The sequence below is a fragment of the Drosophila subpulchrella genome, unplaced genomic scaffold (genome assembly GCF_014743375.2).
Source record: "Drosophila subpulchrella strain 33 F10 #4 breed RU33 unplaced genomic scaffold, RU_Dsub_v1.1 Primary Assembly Seq356, whole genome shotgun sequence".
In the NCBI taxonomy this organism is placed as follows: Eukaryota; Metazoa; Arthropoda; class Insecta; order Diptera; family Drosophilidae; genus Drosophila; species Drosophila subpulchrella.
Genome location: NW_023665578.1, coordinates 50,480 through 67,494, shown reverse-complemented (window position 1 = coordinate 67,494; position 17,015 = coordinate 50,480). Strand labels below are relative to the sequence as shown.

Genomic DNA, 17,015 nt, shown 5'->3' with positions numbered 1-17,015 from the left:
AAAAAAATCAGTGCAAGAAATAATTTTGAAATAGTCGAAATTGAAATTCTGGATAAATTTTTCATTTGAATTTTGAATTTGCAGCGAAAAATGCTATTCAGATTGCGTTGAAAAATATAAAAGCGGCAAAAAGTTGTTGACGAGGCCAACAACACGCGGTGTTCCCAAGCGGTCCCCCATCTAAGTACTAACCGCGCCCGACGCTGCTTAATTTCGGTGATCGGACGAGAACCGATGTGTTCAGCGTGGTATGGTCGTTGGCGAAAGTCGGAGGGCTGAGCGTTGGCCTTATACTCTGAATTGGAATTTCGGTCCTGCTACCTTCGGCCAATATTAAAAATGCTTTTAATCGAAATAAATGGACTGAAACGGTTTGGAGTCGTGTGCTTTAAGAAAAAAATCAGTGCAAGAAATAATTTTGAAATAGTCGAAATTGAAATTCTGGATAAATTTTTCATTTGAATTTTGAATTTGCAGCGAAAAATGCTATTCAGATTGCGTTGAAAAATATAAAAGCGGCAAAAAGTTGTTGACGAGGCCAACAACACGCGGTGTTCCCAAGCGGTCCCCCATCTAAGTACTAACCGCGCCCGACGCTGCTTAATTTCGGTGATCGGACGAGAACCGATGTGTTCAGCGTGGTATGGTCGTTGGCGAAAGTCGGAGGGCTGAGCGTTGGCCTTATACTCTGAATTGGAATTTCGGTCCTGCTACCTTCGGCCAATATTAAAAATGCTTTTAATCGAAATAAATGGACTGAAACGGTTTGGAGTCGTGTGCTTTAAGAAAAAAATCAGTGCAAGAAATAATTTTGAAATAGTCGAAATTGAAATTCTGGATAAATTTTTCATTTGAATTTTGAATTTGCAGCGAAAAATGCTATTCAGATTGCGTTGAAAAATATAAAAGCGGCAAAAAGTTGTTGACGAGGCCAACAACACGCGGTGTTCCCAAGCGGTCCCCCATCTAAGTACTAACCGCGCCCGACGCTGCTTAATTTCGGTGATCGGACGAGAACCGATGTGTTCAGCGTGGTATGGTCGTTGGCGAAAGTCGGAGGGCTGAGCGTTGGCCTTATACTCTGAATTGGAATTTCGGTCCTGCTACCTTCGGCCAATATTAAAAATGCTTTTAATCGAAATAAATGGACTGAAACGGTTTGGAGTCGTGTGCTTTAAGAAAAAAATCAGTGCAAGAAATAATTTTGAAATAGTCGAAATTGAAATTCTGGATAAATTTTTCATTTGAATTTTGAATTTGCAGCGAAAAATGCTATTCAGATTGCGTTGAAAAATATAAAAGCGGCAAAAAGTTGTTGACGAGGCCAACAACACGCGGTGTTCCCAAGCGGTCCCCCATCTAAGTACTAACCGCGCCCGACGCTGCTTAATTTCGGTGATCGGACGAGAACCGATGTGTTCAGCGTGGTATGGTCGTTGGCGAAAGTCGGAGGGCTGAGCGTTGGCCTTATACTCTGAATTGGAATTTCGGTCCTGCTACCTTCGGCCAATATTAAAAATGCTTTTAATCGAAATAAATGGACTGAAACGGTTTGGAGTCGTGTGCTTTAAGAAAAAAATCAGTGCAAGAAATAATTTTGAAATAGTCGAAATTGAAATTCTGGATAAATTTTTCATTTGAATTTTGAATTTGCAGCGAAAAATGCTATTCAGATTGCGTTGAAAAATATAAAAGCGGCAAAAAGTTGTTGACGAGGCCAACAACACGCGGTGTTCCCAAGCGGTCCCCCATCTAAGTACTAACCGCGCCCGACGCTGCTTAATTTCGGTGATCGGACGAGAACCGATGTGTTCAGCGTGGTATGGTCGTTGGCGAAAGTCGGAGGGCTGAGCGTTGGCCTTATACTCTGAATTGGAATTTCGGTCCTGCTACCTTCGGCCAATATTAAAAATGCTTTTAATCGAAATAAATGGACTGAAACGGTTTGGAGTCGTGTGCTTTAAGAAAAAAATCAGTGCAAGAAATAATTTTGAAATAGTCGAAATTGAAATTCTGGATAAATTTTTCATTTGAATTTTGAATTTGCAGCGAAAAATGCTATTCAGATTGCGTTGAAAAATATAAAAGCGGCAAAAAGTTGTTGACGAGGCCAACAACACGCGGTGTTCCCAAGCGGTCCCCCATCTAAGTACTAACCGCGCCCGACGCTGCTTAATTTCGGTGATCGGACGAGAACCGATGTGTTCAGCGTGGTATGGTCGTTGGCGAAAGTCGGAGGGCTGAGCGTTGGCCTTATACTCTGAATTGGAATTTCGGTCCTGCTACCTTCGGCCAATATTAAAAATGCTTTTAATCGAAATAAATGGACTGAAACGGTTTGGAGTCGTGTGCTTTAAGAAAAAAATCAGTGCAAGAAATAATTTTGAAATAGTCGAAATTGAAATTCTGGATAAATTTTTCATTTGAATTTTGAATTTGCAGCGAAAAATGCTATTCAGATTGCGTTGAAAAATATAAAAGCGGCAAAAAGTTGTTGACGAGGCCAACAACACGCGGTGTTCCCAAGCGGTCCCCCATCTAAGTACTAACCGCGCCCGACGCTGCTTAATTTCGGTGATCGGACGAGAACCGATGTGTTCAGCGTGGTATGGTCGTTGGCGAAAGTCGGAGGGCTGAGCGTTGGCCTTATACTCTGAATTGGAATTTCGGTCCTGCTACCTTCGGCCAATATTAAAAATGCTTTTAATCGAAATAAATGGACTGAAACGGTTTGGAGTCGTGTGCTTTAAGAAAAAAATCAGTGCAAGAAATAATTTTGAAATAGTCGAAATTGAAATTCTGGATAAATTTTTCATTTGAATTTTGAATTTGCAGCGAAAAATGCTATTCAGATTGCGTTGAAAAATATAAAAGCGGCAAAAAGTTGTTGACGAGGCCAACAACACGCGGTGTTCCCAAGCGGTCCCCCATCTAAGTACTAACCGCGCCCGACGCTGCTTAATTTCGGTGATCGGACGAGAACCGATGTGTTCAGCGTGGTATGGTCGTTGGCGAAAGTCGGAGGGCTGAGCGTTGGCCTTATACTCTGAATTGGAATTTCGGTCCTGCTACCTTCGGCCAATATTAAAAATGCTTTTAATCGAAATAAATGGACTGAAACGGTTTGGAGTCGTGTGCTTTAAGAAAAAAATCAGTGCAAGAAATAATTTTGAAATAGTCGAAATTGAAATTCTGGATAAATTTTTCATTTGAATTTTGAATTTGCAGCGAAAAATGCTATTCAGATTGCGTTGAAAAATATAAAAGCGGCAAAAAGTTGTTGACGAGGCCAACAACACGCGGTGTTCCCAAGCGGTCCCCCATCTAAGTACTAACCGCGCCCGACGCTGCTTAATTTCGGTGATCGGACGAGAACCGATGTGTTCAGCGTGGTATGGTCGTTGGCGAAAGTCGGAGGGCTGAGCGTTGGCCTTATACTCTGAATTGGAATTTCGGTCCTGCTACCTTCGGCCAATATTAAAAATGCTTTTAATCGAAATAAATGGACTGAAACGGTTTGGAGTCGTGTGCTTTAAGAAAAAAATCAGTGCAAGAAATAATTTTGAAATAGTCGAAATTGAAATTCTGGATAAATTTTTCATTTGAATTTTGAATTTGCAGCGAAAAATGCTATTCAGATTGCGTTGAAAAATATAAAAGCGGCAAAAAGTTGTTGACGAGGCCAACAACACGCGGTGTTCCCAAGCGGTCCCCCATCTAAGTACTAACCGCGCCCGACGCTGCTTAATTTCGGTGATCGGACGAGAACCGATGTGTTCAGCGTGGTATGGTCGTTGGCGAAAGTCGGAGGGCTGAGCGTTGGCCTTATACTCTGAATTGGAATTTCGGTCCTGCTACCTTCGGCCAATATTAAAAATGCTTTTAATCGAAATAAATGGACTGAAACGGTTTGGAGTCGTGTGCTTTAAGAAAAAAATCAGTGCAAGAAATAATTTTGAAATAGTCGAAATTGAAATTCTGGATAAATTTTTCATTTGAATTTTGAATTTGCAGCGAAAAATGCTATTCAGATTGCGTTGAAAAATATAAAAGCGGCAAAAAGTTGTTGACGAGGCCAACAACACGCGGTGTTCCCAAGCGGTCCCCCATCTAAGTACTAACCGCGCCCGACGCTGCTTAATTTCGGTGATCGGACGAGAACCGATGTGTTCAGCGTGGTATGGTCGTTGGCGAAAGTCGGAGGGCTGAGCGTTGGCCTTATACTCTGAATTGGAATTTCGGTCCTGCTACCTTCGGCCAATATTAAAAATGCTTTTAATCGAAATAAATGGACTGAAACGGTTTGGAGTCGTGTGCTTTAAGAAAAAAATCAGTGCAAGAAATAATTTTGAAATAGTCGAAATTGAAATTCTGGATAAATTTTTCATTTGAATTTTGAATTTGCAGCGAAAAATGCTATTCAGATTGCGTTGAAAAATATAAAAGCGGCAAAAAGTTGTTGACGAGGCCAACAACACGCGGTGTTCCCAAGCGGTCCCCCATCTAAGTACTAACCGCGCCCGACGCTGCTTAATTTCGGTGATCGGACGAGAACCGATGTGTTCAGCGTGGTATGGTCGTTGGCGAAAGTCGGAGGGCTGAGCGTTGGCCTTATACTCTGAATTGGAATTTCGGTCCTGCTACCTTCGGCCAATATTAAAAATGCTTTTAATCGAAATAAATGGACTGAAACGGTTTGGAGTCGTGTGCTTTAAGAAAAAAATCAGTGCAAGAAATAATTTTGAAATAGTCGAAATTGAAATTCTGGATAAATTTTTCATTTGAATTTTGAATTTGCAGCGAAAAATGCTATTCAGATTGCGTTGAAAAATATAAAAGCGGCAAAAAGTTGTTGACGAGGCCAACAACACGCGGTGTTCCCAAGCGGTCCCCCATCTAAGTACTAACCGCGCCCGACGCTGCTTAATTTCGGTGATCGGACGAGAACCGATGTGTTCAGCGTGGTATGGTCGTTGGCGAAAGTCGGAGGGCTGAGCGTTGGCCTTATACTCTGAATTGGAATTTCGGTCCTGCTACCTTCGGCCAATATTAAAAATGCTTTTAATCGAAATAAATGGACTGAAACGGTTTGGAGTCGTGTGCTTTAAGAAAAAAATCAGTGCAAGAAATAATTTTGAAATAGTCGAAATTGAAATTCTGGATAAATTTTTCATTTGAATTTTGAATTTGCAGCGAAAAATGCTATTCAGATTGCGTTGAAAAATATAAAAGCGGCAAAAAGTTGTTGACGAGGCCAACAACACGCGGTGTTCCCAAGCGGTCCCCCATCTAAGTACTAACCGCGCCCGACGCTGCTTAATTTCGGTGATCGGACGAGAACCGATGTGTTCAGCGTGGTATGGTCGTTGGCGAAAGTCGGAGGGCTGAGCGTTGGCCTTATACTCTGAATTGGAATTTCGGTCCTGCTACCTTCGGCCAATATTAAAAATGCTTTTAATCGAAATAAATGGACTGAAACGGTTTGGAGTCGTGTGCTTTAAGAAAAAAATCAGTGCAAGAAATAATTTTGAAATAGTCGAAATTGAAATTCTGGATAAATTTTTCATTTGAATTTTGAATTTGCAGCGAAAAATGCTATTCAGATTGCGTTGAAAAATATAAAAGCGGCAAAAAGTTGTTGACGAGGCCAACAACACGCGGTGTTCCCAAGCGGTCCCTCATCTAAGTACTAACCGCGCCCGACGCTGCTTAATTTCGGTGATCGGACGAGAACCGATGTGTTCAGCGTGGTATGGTCGTTGGCGAAAGTCGGAGGGCTGAGCGTTGGCCTTATACTCTGAATTGGAATTTCGGTCCTGCTACCTTCGGCCAATATTAAAAATGCTTTTAATCGAAATAAATGGACTGAAACGGTTTGGAGTCGTGTGCTTTAAGAAAAAAATCAGTGCAAGAAATAATTTTGAAATAGTCGAAATTGAAATTCTGGATAAATTTTTCATTTGAATTTTGAATTTGCAGCGAAAAATGCTATTCAGATTGCGTTGAAAAATATAAAAGCGGCAAAAAGTTGTTGACGAGGCCAACAACACGCGGTGTTCCCAAGCGGTCCCCATCTAAGTACTAACCGCGCCCGACGCTGCTTAATTTCGGTGATCGGACGAGAACCGATGTGTTCAGCGTGGTATGGTCGTTGGCGAAAGTCGGAGGGCTGAGCGTTGGCCTTATACTCTGAATTGGAATTTCGGTCCTGCTACCTTCGGCCAATATTAAAAATGCTTTTAATCGAAATAAATGGACTGAAACGGTTTGGAGTCGTGTGCTTTAAGAAAAAAATCAGTGCAAGAAATAATTTTGAAATAGTCGAAATTGAAATTCTGGATAAATTTTTCATTTGAATTTTGAATTTGCAGCGAAAAATGCTATTCAGATTGCGTTGAAAAATATAAAAGCGGCAAAAAGTTGTTGACGAGGCCAACAACACGCGGTGTTCCCAAGCGGTCCCCATCTAAGTACTAACCGCGCCCGACGCTGCTTAATTTCGGTGATCGGACGAGAACCGATGTGTTCAGCGTGGTATGGTCGTTGGCGAAAGTCGGAGGGCTGAGCGTTGGCCTTATACTCTGAATTGGAATTTCGGTCCTGCTACCTTCGGCCAATATTAAAAATGCTTTTAATCGAAATAAATGGACTGAAACGGTTTGGAGTCGTGTGCTTTAAGAAAAAAATCAGTGCAAGAAATAATTTTGAAATAGTCGAAATTGAAATTCTGGATAAATTTTTCATTTGAATTTTGAATTTGCAGCGAAAAATGCTATTCAGATTGCGTTGAAAAATATAAAAGCGGCAAAAAGTTGTTGACGAGGCCAACAACACGCGGTGTTCCCAAGCGGTCCCCCATCTAAGTACTAACCGCGCCCGACGCTGCTTAATTTCGGTGATCGGACGAGAACCGATGTGTTCAGCGTGGTATGGTCGTTGGCGAAAGTCGGAGGGCTGAGCGTTGGCCTTATACTCTGAATTGGAATTTCGGTCCTGCTACCTTCGGCCAATATTAAAAATGCTTTTAATCGAAATAAATGGACTGAAACGGTTTGGAGTCGTGTGCTTTAAGAAAAAAATCAGTGCAAGAAATAATTTTGAAATAGTCGAAATTGAAATTCTGGATAAATTTTTCATTTGAATTTTGAATTTGCAGCGAAAAATGCTATTCAGATTGCGTTGAAAAATATAAAAGCGGCAAAAAGTTGTTGACGAGGCCAACAACACGCGGTGTTCCCAAGCGGTCCCCCATCTAAGTACTAACCGCGCCCGACGCTGCTTAATTTCGGTGATCGGACGAGAACCGATGTGTTCAGCGTGGTATGGTCGTTGGCGAAAGTCGGAGGGCTGAGCGTTGGCCTTATACTCTGAATTGGAATTTCGGTCCTGCTACCTTCGGCCAATATTAAAAATGCTTTTAATCGAAATAAATGGACTGAAACGGTTTGGAGTCGTGTGCTTTAAGAAAAAAATCAGTGCAAGAAATAATTTTGAAATAGTCGAAATTGAAATTCTGGATAAATTTTTCATTTGAATTTTGAATTTGCAGCGAAAAATGCTATTCAGATTGCGTTGAAAAATATAAAAGCGGCAAAAAGTTGTTGACGAGGCCAACAACACGCGGTGTTCCCAAGCGGTCCCTCATCTAAGTACTAACCGCGCCCGACGCTGCTTAATTTCGGTGATCGGACGAGAACCGATGTGTTCAGCGTGGTATGGTCGTTGGCGAAAGTCGGAGGGCTGAGCGTTGGCCTTATACTCTGAATTGGAATTTCGGTCCTGCTACCTTCGGCCAATATTAAAAATGCTTTTAATCGAAATAAATGGACTGAAACGGTTTGGAGTCGTGTGCTTTAAGAAAAAAATCAGTGCAAGAAATAATTTTGAAATAGTCGAAATTGAAATTCTGGATAAATTTTTCATTTGAATTTTGAATTTGCAGCGAAAAATGCTATTCAGATTGCGTTGAAAAATATAAAAGCGGCAAAAAGTTGTTGACGAGGCCAACAACACGCGGTGTTCCCAAGCGGTCCCCCATCTAAGTACTAACCGCGCCCGACGCTGCTTAATTTCGGTGATCGGACGAGAACCGATGTGTTCAGCGTGGTATGGTCGTTGGCGAAAGTCGGAGGGCTGAGCGTTGGCCTTATACTCTGAATTGGAATTTCGGTCCTGCTACCTTCGGCCAATATTAAAAATGCTTTTAATCGAAATAAATGGACTGAAACGGTTTGGAGTCGTGTGCTTTAAGAAAAAAATCAGTGCAAGAAATAATTTTGAAATAGTCGAAATTGAAATTCTGGATAAATTTTTCATTTGAATTTTGAATTTGCAGCGAAAAATGCTATTCAGATTGCGTTGAAAAATATAAAAGCGGCAAAAAGTTGTTGACGAGGCCAACAACACGCGGTGTTCCCAAGCGGTCCCCATCTAAGTACTAACCGCGCCCGACGCTGCTTAATTTCGGTGATCGGACGAGAACCGATGTGTTCAGCGTGGTATGGTCGTTGGCGAAAGTCGGAGGGCTGAGCGTTGGCCTTATACTCTGAATTGGAATTTCGGTCCTGCTACCTTCGGCCAATATTAAAAATGCTTTTAATCGAAATAAATGGACTGAAACGGTTTGGAGTCGTGTGCTTTAAGAAAAAAATCAGTGCAAGAAATAATTTTGAAATAGTCGAAATTGAAATTCTGGATAAATTTTTCATTTGAATTTTGAATTTGCAGCGAAAAATGCTATTCAGATTGCGTTGAAAAATATAAAAGCGGCAAAAAGTTGTTGACGAGGCCAACAACACGCGGTGTTCCCAAGCGGTCCCCCATCTAAGTACTAACCGCGCCCGACGCTGCTTAATTTCGGTGATCGGACGAGAACCGATGTGTTCAGCGTGGTATGGTCGTTGGCGAAAGTCGGAGGGCTGAGCGTTGGCCTTATACTCTGAATTGGAATTTCGGTCCTGCTACCTTCGGCCAATATTAAAAATGCTTTTAATCGAAATAAATGGACTGAAACGGTTTGGAGTCGTGTGCTTTAAGAAAAAAATCAGTGCAAGAAATAATTTTGAAATAGTCGAAATTGAAATTCTGGATAAATTTTTCATTTGAATTTTGAATTTGCAGCGAAAAATGCTATTCAGATTGCGTTGAAAAATATAAAAGCGGCAAAAAGTTGTTGACGAGGCCAACAACACGCGGTGTTCCCAAGCGGTCCCCCATCTAAGTACTAACCGCGCCCGACGCTGCTTAATTTCGGTGATCGGACGAGAACCGATGTGTTCAGCGTGGTATGGTCGTTGGCGAAAGTCGGAGGGCTGAGCGTTGGCCTTATACTCTGAATTGGAATTTCGGTCCTGCTACCTTCGGCCAATATTAAAAATGCTTTTAATCGAAATAAATGGACTGAAACGGTTTGGAGTCGTGTGCTTTAAGAAAAAAATCAGTGCAAGAAATAATTTTGAAATAGTCGAAATTGAAATTCTGGATAAATTTTTCATTTGAATTTTGAATTTGCAGCGAAAAATGCTATTCAGATTGCGTTGAAAAATATAAAAGCGGCAAAAAGTTGTTGACGAGGCCAACAACACGCGGTGTTCCCAAGCGGTCCCCCATCTAAGTACTAACCGCGCCCGACGCTGCTTAATTTCGGTGATCGGACGAGAACCGATGTGTTCAGCGTGGTATGGTCGTTGGCGAAAGTCGGAGGGCTGAGCGTTGGCCTTATACTCTGAATTGGAATTTCGGTCCTGCTACCTTCGGCCAATATTAAAAATGCTTTTAATCGAAATAAATGGACTGAAACGGTTTGGAGTCGTGTGCTTTAAGAAAAAAATCAGTGCAAGAAATAATTTTGAAATAGTCGAAATTGAAATTCTGGATAAATTTTTCATTTGAATTTTGAATTTGCAGCGAAAAATGCTATTCAGATTGCGTTGAAAAATATAAAAGCGGCAAAAAGTTGTTGACGAGGCCAACAACACGCGGTGTTCCCAAGCGGTCCCCCATCTAAGTACTAACCGCGCCCGACGCTGCTTAATTTCGGTGATCGGACGAGAACCGATGTGTTCAGCGTGGTATGGTCGTTGGCGAAAGTCGGAGGGCTGAGCGTTGGCCTTATACTCTGAATTGGAATTTCGGTCCTGCTACCTTCGGCCAATATTAAAAATGCTTTTAATCGAAATAAATGGACTGAAACGGTTTGGAGTCGTGTGCTTTAAGAAAAAAATCAGTGCAAGAAATAATTTTGAAATAGTCGAAATTGAAATTCTGGATAAATTTTTCATTTGAATTTTGAATTTGCAGCGAAAAATGCTATTCAGATTGCGTTGAAAAATATAAAAGCGGCAAAAAGTTGTTGACGAGGCCAACAACACGCGGTGTTCCCAAGCGGTCCCCATCTAAGTACTAACCGCGCCCGACGCTGCTTAATTTCGGTGATCGGACGAGAACCGATGTGTTCAGCGTGGTATGGTCGTTGGCGAAAGTCGGAGGGCTGAGCGTTGGCCTTATACTCTGAATTGGAATTTCGGTCCTGCTACCTTCGGCCAATATTAAAAATGCTTTTAATCGAAATAAATGGACTGAAACGGTTTGGAGTCGTGTGCTTTAAGAAAAAAATCAGTGCAAGAAATAATTTTGAAATAGTCGAAATTGAAATTCTGGATAAATTTTTCATTTGAATTTTGAATTTGCAGCGAAAAATGCTATTCAGATTGCGTTGAAAAATATAAAAGCGGCAAAAAGTTGTTGACGAGGCCAACAACACGCGGTGTTCCCAAGCGGTCCCCCATCTAAGTACTAACCGCGCCCGACGCTGCTTAATTTCGGTGATCGGACGAGAACCGATGTGTTCAGCGTGGTATGGTCGTTGGCGAAAGTCGGAGGGCTGAGCGTTGGCCTTATACTCTGAATTGGAATTTCGGTCCTGCTACCTTCGGCCAATATTAAAAATGCTTTTAATCGAAATAAATGGACTGAAACGGTTTGGAGTCGTGTGCTTTAAGAAAAAAATCAGTGCAAGAAATAATTTTGAAATAGTCGAAATTGAAATTCTGGATAAATTTTTCATTTGAATTTTGAATTTGCAGCGAAAAATGCTATTCAGATTGCGTTGAAAAATATAAAAGCGGCAAAAAGTTGTTGACGAGGCCAACAACACGCGGTGTTCCCAAGCGGTCCCCATCTAAGTACTAACCGCGCCCGACGCTGCTTAATTTCGGTGATCGGACGAGAACCGATGTGTTCAGCGTGGTATGGTCGTTGGCGAAAGTCGGAGGGCTGAGCGTTGGCCTTATACTCTGAATTGGAATTTCGGTCCTGCTACCTTCGGCCAATATTAAAAATGCTTTTAATCGAAATAAATGGACTGAAACGGTTTGGAGTCGTGTGCTTTAAGAAAAAAATCAGTGCAAGAAATAATTTTGAAATAGTCGAAATTGAAATTCTGGATAAATTTTTCATTTGAATTTTGAATTTGCAGCGAAAAATGCTATTCAGATTGCGTTGAAAAATATAAAAGCGGCAAAAAGTTGTTGACGAGGCCAACAACACGCGGTGTTCCCAAGCGGTCCCCCATCTAAGTACTAACCGCGCCCGACGCTGCTTAATTTCGGTGATCGGACGAGAACCGATGTGTTCAGCGTGGTATGGTCGTTGGCGAAAGTCGGAGGGCTGAGCGTTGGCCTTATACTCTGAATTGGAATTTCGGTCCTGCTACCTTCGGCCAATATTAAAAATGCTTTTAATCGAAATAAATGGACTGAAACGGTTTGGAGTCGTGTGCTTTAAGAAAAAAATCAGTGCAAGAAATAATTTTGAAATAGTCGAAATTGAAATTCTGGATAAATTTTTCATTTGAATTTTGAATTTGCAGCGAAAAATGCTATTCAGATTGCGTTGAAAAATATAAAAGCGGCAAAAAGTTGTTGACGAGGCCAACAACACGCGGTGTTCCCAAGCGGTCCCCCATCTAAGTACTAACCGCGCCCGACGCTGCTTAATTTCGGTGATCGGACGAGAACCGATGTGTTCAGCGTGGTATGGTCGTTGGCGAAAGTCGGAGGGCTGAGCGTTGGCCTTATACTCTGAATTGGAATTTCGGTCCTGCTACCTTCGGCCAATATTAAAAATGCTTTTAATCGAAATAAATGGACTGAAACGGTTTGGAGTCGTGTGCTTTAAGAAAAAAATCAGTGCAAGAAATAATTTTGAAATAGTCGAAATTGAAATTCTGGATAAATTTTTCATTTGAATTTTGAATTTGCAGCGAAAAATGCTATTCAGATTGCGTTGAAAAATATAAAAGCGGCAAAAAGTTGTTGACGAGGCCAACAACACGCGGTGTTCCCAAGCGGTCCCCCATCTAAGTACTAACCGCGCCCGACGCTGCTTAATTTCGGTGATCGGACGAGAACCGATGTGTTCAGCGTGGTATGGTCGTTGGCGAAAGTCGGAGGGCTGAGCGTTGGCCTTATACTCTGAATTGGAATTTCGGTCCTGCTACCTTCGGCCAATATTAAAAATGCTTTTAATCGAAATAAATGGACTGAAACGGTTTGGAGTCGTGTGCTTTAAGAAAAAAATCAGTGCAAGAAATAATTTTGAAATAGTCGAAATTGAAATTCTGGATAAATTTTTCATTTGAATTTTGAATTTGCAGCGAAAAATGCTATTCAGATTGCGTTGAAAAATATAAAAGCGGCAAAAAGTTGTTGACGAGGCCAACAACACGCGGTGTTCCCAAGCGGTCCCCCATCTAAGTACTAACCGCGCCCGACGCTGCTTAATTTCGGTGATCGGACGAGAACCGATGTGTTCAGCGTGGTATGGTCGTTGGCGAAAGTCGGAGGGCTGAGCGTTGGCCTTATACTCTGAATTGGAATTTCGGTCCTGCTACCTTCGGCCAATATTAAAAATGCTTTTAATCGAAATAAATGGACTGAAACGGTTTGGAGTCGTGTGCTTTAAGAAAAAAATCAGTGCAAGAAATAATTTTGAAATAGTCGAAATTGAAATTCTGGATAAATTTTTCATTTGAATTTTGAATTTGCAGCGAAAAATGCTATTCAGATTGCGTTGAAAAATATAAAAGCGGCAAAAAGTTGTTGACGAGGCCAACAACACGCGGTGTTCCCAAGCGGTCCCCATCTAAGTACTAACCGCGCCCGACGCTGCTTAATTTCGGTGATCGGACGAGAACCGATGTGTTCAGCGTGGTATGGTCGTTGGCGAAAGTCGGAGGGCTGAGCGTTGGCCTTATACTCTGAATTGGAATTTCGGTCCTGCTACCTTCGGCCAATATTAAAAATGCTTTTAATCGAAATAAATGGACTGAAACGGTTTGGAGTCGTGTGCTTTAAGAAAAAAATCAGTGCAAGAAATAATTTTGAAATAGTCGAAATTGAAATTCTGGATAAATTTTTCATTTGAATTTTGAATTTGCAGCGAAAAATGCTATTCAGATTGCGTTGAAAAATATAAAAGCGGCAAAAAGTTGTTGACGAGGCCAACAACACGCGGTGTTCCCAAGCGGTCCCCCATCTAAGTACTAACCGCGCCCGACGCTGCTTAATTTCGGTGATCGGACGAGAACCGATGTGTTCAGCGTGGTATGGTCGTTGGCGAAAGTCGGAGGGCTGAGCGTTGGCCTTATACTCTGAATTGGAATTTCGGTCCTGCTACCTTCGGCCAATATTAAAAATGCTTTTAATCGAAATAAATGGACTGAAACGGTTTGGAGTCGTGTGCTTTAAGAAAAAAATCAGTGCAAGAAATAATTTTGAAATAGTCGAAATTGAAATTCTGGATAAATTTTTCATTTGAATTTTGAATTTGCAGCGAAAAATGCTATTCAGATTGCGTTGAAAAATATAAAAGCGGCAAAAAGTTGTTGACGAGGCCAACAACACGCGGTGTTCCCAAGCGGTCCCCCATCTAAGTACTAACCGCGCCCGACGCTGCTTAATTTCGGTGATCGGACGAGAACCGATGTGTTCAGCGTGGTATGGTCGTTGGCGAAAGTCGGAGGGCTGAGCGTTGGCCTTATACTCTGAATTGGAATTTCGGTCCTGCTACCTTCGGCCAATATTAAAAATGCTTTTAATCGAAATAAATGGACTGAAACGGTTTGGAGTCGTGTGCTTTAAGAAAAAAATCAGTGCAAGAAATAATTTTGAAATAGTCGAAATTGAAATTCTGGATAAATTTTTCATTTGAATTTTGAATTTGCAGCGAAAAATGCTATTCAGATTGCGTTGAAAAATATAAAAGCGGCAAAAAGTTGTTGACGAGGCCAACAACACGCGGTGTTCCCAAGCGGTCCCCCATCTAAGTACTAACCGCGCCCGACGCTGCTTAATTTCGGTGATCGGACGAGAACCGATGTGTTCAGCGTGGTATGGTCGTTGGCGAAAGTCGGAGGGCTGAGCGTTGGCCTTATACTCTGAATTGGAATTTCGGTCCTGCTACCTTCGGCCAATATTAAAAATGCTTTTAATCGAAATAAATGGACTGAAACGGTTTGGAGTCGTGTGCTTTAAGAAAAAAATCAGTGCAAGAAATAATTTTGAAATAGTCGAAATTGAAATTCTGGATAAATTTTTCATTTGAATTTTGAATTTGCAGCGAAAAATGCTATTCAGATTGCGTTGAAAAATATAAAAGCGGCAAAAAGTTGTTGACGAGGCCAACAACACGCGGTGTTCCCAAGCGGTCCCCCATCTAAGTACTAACCGCGCCCGACGCTGCTTAATTTCGGTGATCGGACGAGAACCGATGTGTTCAGCGTGGTATGGTCGTTGGCGAAAGTCGGAGGGCTGAGCGTTGGCCTTATACTCTGAATTGGAATTTCGGTCCTGCTACCTTCGGCCAATATTAAAAATGCTTTTAATCGAAATAAATGGACTGAAACGGTTTGGAGTCGTGTGCTTTAAGAAAAAAATCAGTGCAAGAAATAATTTTGAAATAGTCGAAATTGAAATTCTGGATAAATTTTTCATTTGAATTTTGAATTTGCAGCGAAAAATGCTATTCAGATTGCGTTGAAAAATATAAAAGCGGCAAAAAGTTGTTGACGAGGCCAACAACACGCGGTGTTCCCAAGCGGTCCCCCATCTAAGTACTAACCGCGCCCGACGCTGCTTAATTTCGGTGATCGGACGAGAACCGATGTGTTCAGCGTGGTATGGTCGTTGGCGAAAGTCGGAGGGCTGAGCGTTGGCCTTATACTCTGAATTGGAATTTCGGTCCTGCTACCTTCGGCCAATATTAAAAATGCTTTTAATCGAAATAAATGGACTGAAACGGTTTGGAGTCGTGTGCTTTAAGAAAAAAATCAGTGCAAGAAATAATTTTGAAATAGTCGAAATTGAAATTCTGGATAAATTTTTCATTTGAATTTTGAATTTGCAGCGAAAAATGCTATTCAGATTGCGTTGAAAAATATAAAAGCGGCAAAAAGTTGTTGACGAGGCCAACAACACGCGGTGTTCCCAAGCGGTCCCCCATCTAAGTACTAACCGCGCCCGACGCTGCTTAATTTCGGTGATCGGACGAGAACCGATGTGTTCAGCGTGGTATGGTCGTTGGCGAAAGTCGGAGGGCTGAGCGTTGGCCTTATACTCTGAATTGGAATTTCGGTCCTGCTACCTTCGGCCAATATTAAAAATGCTTTTAATCGAAATAAATGGACTGAAACGGTTTGGAGTCGTGTGCTTTAAGAAAAAAATCAGTGCAAGAAATAATTTTGAAATAGTCGAAATTGAAATTCTGGATAAATTTTTCATTTGAATTTTGAATTTGCAGCGAAAAATGCTATTCAGATTGCGTTGAAAAATATAAAAGCGGCAAAAAGTTGTTGACGAGGCCAACAACACGCGGTGTTCCCAAGCGGTCCCCATCTAAGTACTAACCGCGCCCGACGCTGCTTAATTTCGGTGATCGGACGAGAACCGATGTGTTCAGCGTGGTATGGTCGTTGGCGAAAGTCGGAGGGCTGAGCGTTGGCCTTATACTCTGAATTGGAATTTCGGTCCTGCTACCTTCGGCCAATATTAAAAATGCTTTTAATCGAAATAAATGGACTGAAACGGTTTGGAGTCGTGTGCTTTAAGAAAAAAATCAGTGCAAGAAATAATTTTGAAATAGTCGAAATTGAAATTCTGGATAAATTTTTCATTTGAATTTTGAATTTGCAGCGAAAAATGCTATTCAGATTGCGTTGAAAAATATAAAAGCGGCAAAAAGTTGTTGACGAGGCCAACAACACGCGGTGTTCCCAAGCGGTCCCCATCTAAGTACTAACCGCGCCCGACGCTGCTTAATTTCGGTGATCGGACGAGAACCGATGTGTTCAGCGTGGTATGGTCGTTGGCGAAAGTCGGAGGGCTGAGCGTTGGCCTTATACTCTGAATTGGAATTTCGGTCCTGCTACCTTCGGCCAATATTAAAAATGCTTTTAATCGAAATAAATGGACTGAAACGGTTTGGAGTCGTGTGCTTTAAGAAAAAAATCAGTGCAAGAAATAATTTTGAAATAGTCGAAATTGAAATTCTGGATAAATTTTTCATTTGAATTTTGAATTTGCAGCGAAAAATGCTATTCAGATTGCGTTGAAAAATATAAAAGCGGCAAAAAGTTGTTGACGAGGCCAACAACACGCGGTGTTCCCAAGCGGTCCCCCATCTAAGTACTAACCGCGCCCGACGCTGCTTAATTTCGGTGATCGGACGAGAACCGATGTGTTCAGCGTGGTATGGTCGTTGGCGAAAGTCGGAGGGCTGAGCGTTGGCCTTATACTCTGAATTGGAATTTCGGTCCTGCTACCTTCGGCCAATATTAAAAATGCTTTTAATCGAAATAAATGGACTGAAACGGTTTGGAGTCGTGTGCTTTAAGAAAAAAATCAGTGCAAGAAATAATTTTGAAATAGTCGAAATTGAAATTCTGGATAAATTTTTCATTTGAATTTTGAATTTGCAGCGAAAAATGCTATTCAGATTGCGTTGAAAAATATAAAAGC

General features: G+C 41.6%; 43 non-coding genes across 43 annotated transcripts; all 43 read right to left on the bottom strand.

Moving 5' to 3' along the window:
* Positions 1–143: 143 nt before the first annotated feature.
* LOC119561270 lies at positions 144–262 on the bottom strand. Its single transcript, XR_005221166.1, has one exon. It is a non-coding gene; the product is annotated as a 5S ribosomal RNA (ribosomal RNA).
* Positions 263–536: 274 nt separating this feature from the next.
* Positions 537–655, bottom strand: LOC119561269. The gene has a single exon (XR_005221165.1). It is a non-coding gene; the product is annotated as a 5S ribosomal RNA (ribosomal RNA).
* Positions 656–929: 274 nt separating this feature from the next.
* Positions 930–1,048, bottom strand: LOC119561268. The gene has a single exon (XR_005221164.1). It is a non-coding gene; the product is annotated as a 5S ribosomal RNA (ribosomal RNA).
* Positions 1,049–1,322: 274 nt separating this feature from the next.
* LOC119561267 lies at positions 1,323–1,441 on the bottom strand. Its single transcript, XR_005221163.1, has one exon. It is a non-coding gene; the product is annotated as a 5S ribosomal RNA (ribosomal RNA).
* Positions 1,442–1,715: 274 nt separating this feature from the next.
* On the bottom strand, positions 1,716–1,834 carry LOC119561266. The gene has a single exon (XR_005221162.1). It is a non-coding gene; the product is annotated as a 5S ribosomal RNA (ribosomal RNA).
* Positions 1,835–2,108: 274 nt separating this feature from the next.
* Positions 2,109–2,227, bottom strand: LOC119561265. The gene has a single exon (XR_005221161.1). It is a non-coding gene; the product is annotated as a 5S ribosomal RNA (ribosomal RNA).
* Positions 2,228–2,501: 274 nt separating this feature from the next.
* Positions 2,502–2,620, bottom strand: LOC119561264. Its single transcript, XR_005221160.1, has one exon. It is a non-coding gene; the product is annotated as a 5S ribosomal RNA (ribosomal RNA).
* Positions 2,621–2,894: 274 nt separating this feature from the next.
* On the bottom strand, positions 2,895–3,013 carry LOC119561263. Its single transcript, XR_005221159.1, has one exon. It is a non-coding gene; the product is annotated as a 5S ribosomal RNA (ribosomal RNA).
* Positions 3,014–3,287: 274 nt separating this feature from the next.
* Positions 3,288–3,406, bottom strand: LOC119561262. Its single transcript, XR_005221158.1, has one exon. It is a non-coding gene; the product is annotated as a 5S ribosomal RNA (ribosomal RNA).
* Positions 3,407–3,680: 274 nt separating this feature from the next.
* LOC119561260 lies at positions 3,681–3,799 on the bottom strand. The gene has a single exon (XR_005221156.1). It is a non-coding gene; the product is annotated as a 5S ribosomal RNA (ribosomal RNA).
* A 274-nt stretch (positions 3,800–4,073) lies between these two features.
* LOC119561259 lies at positions 4,074–4,192 on the bottom strand. Its single transcript, XR_005221155.1, has one exon. It is a non-coding gene; the product is annotated as a 5S ribosomal RNA (ribosomal RNA).
* A 274-nt stretch (positions 4,193–4,466) lies between these two features.
* LOC119561258 lies at positions 4,467–4,585 on the bottom strand. Its single transcript, XR_005221154.1, has one exon. It is a non-coding gene; the product is annotated as a 5S ribosomal RNA (ribosomal RNA).
* Positions 4,586–4,859: 274 nt separating this feature from the next.
* Positions 4,860–4,978, bottom strand: LOC119561257. The gene has a single exon (XR_005221153.1). It is a non-coding gene; the product is annotated as a 5S ribosomal RNA (ribosomal RNA).
* A 274-nt stretch (positions 4,979–5,252) lies between these two features.
* On the bottom strand, positions 5,253–5,371 carry LOC119561256. Its single transcript, XR_005221152.1, has one exon. It is a non-coding gene; the product is annotated as a 5S ribosomal RNA (ribosomal RNA).
* Positions 5,372–5,645: 274 nt separating this feature from the next.
* LOC119561301 lies at positions 5,646–5,764 on the bottom strand. Its single transcript, XR_005221197.1, has one exon. It is a non-coding gene; the product is annotated as a 5S ribosomal RNA (ribosomal RNA).
* Positions 5,765–6,038: 274 nt separating this feature from the next.
* On the bottom strand, positions 6,039–6,156 carry LOC119561345. The gene has a single exon (XR_005221241.1). It is a non-coding gene; the product is annotated as a 5S ribosomal RNA (ribosomal RNA).
* A 274-nt stretch (positions 6,157–6,430) lies between these two features.
* On the bottom strand, positions 6,431–6,548 carry LOC119561344. The gene has a single exon (XR_005221240.1). It is a non-coding gene; the product is annotated as a 5S ribosomal RNA (ribosomal RNA).
* Positions 6,549–6,822: 274 nt separating this feature from the next.
* LOC119561255 lies at positions 6,823–6,941 on the bottom strand. Its single transcript, XR_005221151.1, has one exon. It is a non-coding gene; the product is annotated as a 5S ribosomal RNA (ribosomal RNA).
* Positions 6,942–7,215: 274 nt separating this feature from the next.
* On the bottom strand, positions 7,216–7,334 carry LOC119561254. Its single transcript, XR_005221150.1, has one exon. It is a non-coding gene; the product is annotated as a 5S ribosomal RNA (ribosomal RNA).
* Positions 7,335–7,608: 274 nt separating this feature from the next.
* LOC119561300 lies at positions 7,609–7,727 on the bottom strand. Its single transcript, XR_005221196.1, has one exon. It is a non-coding gene; the product is annotated as a 5S ribosomal RNA (ribosomal RNA).
* Positions 7,728–8,001: 274 nt separating this feature from the next.
* Positions 8,002–8,120, bottom strand: LOC119561253. The gene has a single exon (XR_005221149.1). It is a non-coding gene; the product is annotated as a 5S ribosomal RNA (ribosomal RNA).
* A 274-nt stretch (positions 8,121–8,394) lies between these two features.
* Positions 8,395–8,512, bottom strand: LOC119561343. Its single transcript, XR_005221239.1, has one exon. It is a non-coding gene; the product is annotated as a 5S ribosomal RNA (ribosomal RNA).
* A 274-nt stretch (positions 8,513–8,786) lies between these two features.
* Positions 8,787–8,905, bottom strand: LOC119561252. Its single transcript, XR_005221148.1, has one exon. It is a non-coding gene; the product is annotated as a 5S ribosomal RNA (ribosomal RNA).
* A 274-nt stretch (positions 8,906–9,179) lies between these two features.
* On the bottom strand, positions 9,180–9,298 carry LOC119561251. The gene has a single exon (XR_005221147.1). It is a non-coding gene; the product is annotated as a 5S ribosomal RNA (ribosomal RNA).
* Positions 9,299–9,572: 274 nt separating this feature from the next.
* LOC119561249 lies at positions 9,573–9,691 on the bottom strand. The gene has a single exon (XR_005221145.1). It is a non-coding gene; the product is annotated as a 5S ribosomal RNA (ribosomal RNA).
* A 274-nt stretch (positions 9,692–9,965) lies between these two features.
* Positions 9,966–10,084, bottom strand: LOC119561247. Its single transcript, XR_005221144.1, has one exon. It is a non-coding gene; the product is annotated as a 5S ribosomal RNA (ribosomal RNA).
* A 274-nt stretch (positions 10,085–10,358) lies between these two features.
* Positions 10,359–10,476, bottom strand: LOC119561342. Its single transcript, XR_005221238.1, has one exon. It is a non-coding gene; the product is annotated as a 5S ribosomal RNA (ribosomal RNA).
* Positions 10,477–10,750: 274 nt separating this feature from the next.
* Positions 10,751–10,869, bottom strand: LOC119561246. The gene has a single exon (XR_005221143.1). It is a non-coding gene; the product is annotated as a 5S ribosomal RNA (ribosomal RNA).
* A 274-nt stretch (positions 10,870–11,143) lies between these two features.
* LOC119561341 lies at positions 11,144–11,261 on the bottom strand. The gene has a single exon (XR_005221237.1). It is a non-coding gene; the product is annotated as a 5S ribosomal RNA (ribosomal RNA).
* A 274-nt stretch (positions 11,262–11,535) lies between these two features.
* Positions 11,536–11,654, bottom strand: LOC119561245. The gene has a single exon (XR_005221142.1). It is a non-coding gene; the product is annotated as a 5S ribosomal RNA (ribosomal RNA).
* A 274-nt stretch (positions 11,655–11,928) lies between these two features.
* LOC119561244 lies at positions 11,929–12,047 on the bottom strand. The gene has a single exon (XR_005221141.1). It is a non-coding gene; the product is annotated as a 5S ribosomal RNA (ribosomal RNA).
* Positions 12,048–12,321: 274 nt separating this feature from the next.
* LOC119561243 lies at positions 12,322–12,440 on the bottom strand. The gene has a single exon (XR_005221140.1). It is a non-coding gene; the product is annotated as a 5S ribosomal RNA (ribosomal RNA).
* A 274-nt stretch (positions 12,441–12,714) lies between these two features.
* On the bottom strand, positions 12,715–12,833 carry LOC119561242. Its single transcript, XR_005221139.1, has one exon. It is a non-coding gene; the product is annotated as a 5S ribosomal RNA (ribosomal RNA).
* A 274-nt stretch (positions 12,834–13,107) lies between these two features.
* LOC119561340 lies at positions 13,108–13,225 on the bottom strand. The gene has a single exon (XR_005221236.1). It is a non-coding gene; the product is annotated as a 5S ribosomal RNA (ribosomal RNA).
* A 274-nt stretch (positions 13,226–13,499) lies between these two features.
* On the bottom strand, positions 13,500–13,618 carry LOC119561241. The gene has a single exon (XR_005221138.1). It is a non-coding gene; the product is annotated as a 5S ribosomal RNA (ribosomal RNA).
* A 274-nt stretch (positions 13,619–13,892) lies between these two features.
* LOC119561240 lies at positions 13,893–14,011 on the bottom strand. Its single transcript, XR_005221137.1, has one exon. It is a non-coding gene; the product is annotated as a 5S ribosomal RNA (ribosomal RNA).
* A 274-nt stretch (positions 14,012–14,285) lies between these two features.
* LOC119561239 lies at positions 14,286–14,404 on the bottom strand. Its single transcript, XR_005221136.1, has one exon. It is a non-coding gene; the product is annotated as a 5S ribosomal RNA (ribosomal RNA).
* Positions 14,405–14,678: 274 nt separating this feature from the next.
* LOC119561237 lies at positions 14,679–14,797 on the bottom strand. The gene has a single exon (XR_005221134.1). It is a non-coding gene; the product is annotated as a 5S ribosomal RNA (ribosomal RNA).
* Positions 14,798–15,071: 274 nt separating this feature from the next.
* Positions 15,072–15,190, bottom strand: LOC119561236. Its single transcript, XR_005221133.1, has one exon. It is a non-coding gene; the product is annotated as a 5S ribosomal RNA (ribosomal RNA).
* Positions 15,191–15,464: 274 nt separating this feature from the next.
* LOC119561235 lies at positions 15,465–15,583 on the bottom strand. The gene has a single exon (XR_005221132.1). It is a non-coding gene; the product is annotated as a 5S ribosomal RNA (ribosomal RNA).
* Positions 15,584–15,857: 274 nt separating this feature from the next.
* LOC119561338 lies at positions 15,858–15,975 on the bottom strand. Its single transcript, XR_005221234.1, has one exon. It is a non-coding gene; the product is annotated as a 5S ribosomal RNA (ribosomal RNA).
* A 274-nt stretch (positions 15,976–16,249) lies between these two features.
* Positions 16,250–16,367, bottom strand: LOC119561337. The gene has a single exon (XR_005221233.1). It is a non-coding gene; the product is annotated as a 5S ribosomal RNA (ribosomal RNA).
* Positions 16,368–16,641: 274 nt separating this feature from the next.
* LOC119561234 lies at positions 16,642–16,760 on the bottom strand. The gene has a single exon (XR_005221131.1). It is a non-coding gene; the product is annotated as a 5S ribosomal RNA (ribosomal RNA).
* Between the last annotated feature and the right edge of the window lie 255 nt (positions 16,761–17,015).